The sequence below is a fragment of the Pinus tabuliformis genome, chromosome 4_2 (assembly GCF_031772625.1).
Source record: "Pinus tabuliformis cultivar Carrire ecotype Pingquan chromosome 4_2, CPIR1, whole genome shotgun sequence".
NCBI classification, from domain to species: Eukaryota; Viridiplantae; Streptophyta; class Pinopsida; order Pinales; family Pinaceae; genus Pinus; species Pinus tabuliformis.
In genome coordinates, this window is record NC_142304.1 from 794,688,572 (window position 1) to 794,691,709 (window position 3,138).

Consider the following 3,138-nt stretch of genomic DNA (forward strand, 5'->3'; position numbering starts at 1 on the left):
GCAAATGAGCTTTTGTAGAGTCGATTAAATAGATTTGGTTGATTTAGGATTTATTATGTGAAGGCCAAAAATCAAGGAAAAACGACACTTGGCGGCAGTTTCCAAAATAACTCAAGTGTCTCCTCTAGGCTGCTAAAAATAGATCCCTATTTTCTAGGGATGATTTCTCGCTTTTTTCTTTTTGAATTTTTTTTTTTAAACTTCCATGCATGCCCCAGAGAGATTGCACAATTCTAGGAAGGCCTGGGCAACTCACTAGCTCAAGCATTGAGCAACTTCTAAGGGAGAAGCTACTGCGTAATTTTTGGGCTGAGTGGCTCTGGGCTACCTCTCACGCTTTGCGTAGTTTCCCAGCTGAAGGTTGGTTGTCAATTGGCTTTGCGCAATTTTGGAGTTGAAGGCTCATTGGCAACTTGAACTGCACAATTCCCGAGAGCAAGGCTGGTTGCCCTCAAGGATTGCGTAGTTCACTAAGGCAACCCTGGAATCGGGAGAAAACCAAGTCAAGAAACTGGCTTGTGGGATAGGTAGTAAACCAAGTAAGAAAACACAAGCCACAATGACAAGATAAATCTTAATCAAAGCACAAGTACCTGGGTCAGTGTGAAATGAGCTGTTGTGATCTAGGAGGGATGATCCAAATCGAAGCATAGGAAAAAATTTGGAGGGTGGTTGCAGTCACTACAACAGAAGTGTATGAGGATTTGGAAACGAGGGTGAGATTGATCATCATAGATGGTGTGAAGGATGCCTTAATACCTCATTTGTCTGGGAAGAACACCGCACATGAGATGTGGATGGCTCTTTAGATTTTGCTACAGAATAAGAACAAGAACCGAGTATTGGTATTGGAGGATAAGTTAAAGTCCACCAAGATGATAACAGGTGAGGGTGTGACTTCGTATCTGACGAGATTGTCTCAAGTCAAAGATGAGCTTACTGTCGTCGGTGTGACTATTTCAGATGGAGATATGGGGAGGATTTCTTCGAAAGGGTTCACCAAGGAATGGAAGCTCTTCATCAAAGGGATTATTCCCAGAGAGAAGTTGCCAGACTGGGATAGGTTGTGGGATGAATTCATTCAAGAAGAGTTGCGAGACAAGGATCTTCATCCAAAGAAGAAGTCTTTCGATGATGACGTGGAACTTGCAGCACGAATGAAGGGTAACCAAAAGAAGGACTTGAGTAAATTCAAGTGTTTCAACTGTTGCAAGATGGGTAATTTTTCATCGAGATGTCCGATGAAGAAGAAGGGAGATGACGAGAAGAAGAAAGGAAAGGAGGTCGCCAGTGTTTCCATTTTTACTGAGATAGACAATCTCACCAGGAGATTAGAGGAGGAGGACTTTGCCATGATCTCTCATTTCTCGCAGGGTACTATCGATGAGGAAGGATGTTACGTAGATAGTGGTGTGACGAAACATATGACAGGGTCACAGGAGGTTTTTGAGACTCTAGGTGAATGGGATACGAAGTTTCACATGGTGTTGGGCGACAAGAGTTAGTTGGAGATCAGAGGATTGGATGTTGTGCCATTCAAGATGGAGACAAGACGTGTGATGCAGGTCCAAGATGTATTGTTTGTACTAGGACTCAGATATAGCGTGATTTTTGTCTCCATGATCGAGAGGAAGGGGTTGGAGGTCTTGATCTAGGATGGGAAGGAAAAACTCAAGCCGAGAAGCTCTAAGTATGATTGGATTGTACTCGGAGTTAGAGAGCATGGTCTATACAGGTTGACGGTCAAGCCTGTGGATCATGGAAAGAAGCAGGTGGAGCAGTTGCAGGTTCTAGAGAAGCAGGAGTAGGTGCATGTGCAGGTGCAGGCTTAAGAGGACTAGGTACAGGTTCCCAATAAGAAGGTACACTTTCCAGAAAAGAAGTTCCATGTTCCAGAGACTTAGAGGGAGTCTAATTCAAGAAGGAGCTTGCAGGTTCAGAGGGAGACTTTGCGGCCTAAGAAGAGTTCATGATTAGTGGGGAGCAAGGGTGATCCTACAACTGCCAAGAAGGAGTCATTGAGAGATTAGAAAGCGATACAAGAGAAGAAGAAGAAGAAAGATGCTTCCAGTGATAGTGACACTTTCGAGAAGGCCATAGTTCCACCATACAAGGATTGTTGTAATTGTGAGCGCCAAGAGTTTGGAAAGTGTTGTAAGCAGTGATGATGATGATGAGTTACTTCCTAGTCTTGGAAGTACCTCCCTAGCTAAGAGGGAGTGTTGATTTGTGTAGCTTCGGAGGTACTCCAAGCCCTAGGGTTCAGGGTTTGGAGGGAAAAGCGCCACAAAGGTCACTTGTGGGCTTGGGAACCCAAGTATGGGGTTTTGCACCAAATCGTGTTTTTGGAATTTCCGAGAGCACATTTCAACATGTGATGGCATGAGATGATAGAGGGTAGAAAGGAGAATAATACACTTTGAGAATAATCGAATTCCAAGTTGTAGAAGTGGAGATATGAATTTTTGAATGTAATTTTGGGGTTGACACCATAAGTGTCAAGGTTGGCCTAAGGTTGTGTTAGGCTCACAGTTGGACAACACTAAAATGTGACATTTTGGAGCCCTCTCTTTGGTATAAATAGAGGGTGAGTATGAGGCTTATTGATCATCCAAAAGGTGCAACACATACCTTGGAGAGCAGCTCATTGGAAAAGGGAAGAAGTCTATTTTGGGCCACAGAAAGGGAGGCAAGACCAATGAAGAATTGAGGGACTGTTTGGAGGGTTTTTCAGGGGTCTGAAGTGTTGGAGAAGGGGTCGATTTCCCTTGTTGTCATGCCACAACCATAAGGATTGTTTAAGGGATGTTTGGGAGGAGCACAGACCCTTGGAAGGGCTTCCGCAGTAAAGAGGAGGCTTCTTATAGCAATCCATAATCAAAAAGAGGGAGGCTGAAAGTCTGTAAGGGGTTGGAGCAGCGCAAAACTTCAAGTAAGGGTCTCCTCCCCTCTTAGAAGGGAAGTCGTAGTAAGGAATGGCAATTATGGCATATTGAAGGATTGTTAGGGACTATGTTTGGGTACCCAGAATTGCAGTAGTCAAAGGACCCTAAAACAGTGAGTTGAAGCATGCATTTTAGGTGCATTTGGTGTGTGTTGGGTTAAGGATATTGACCAATATTGAATGAGTTTACATTG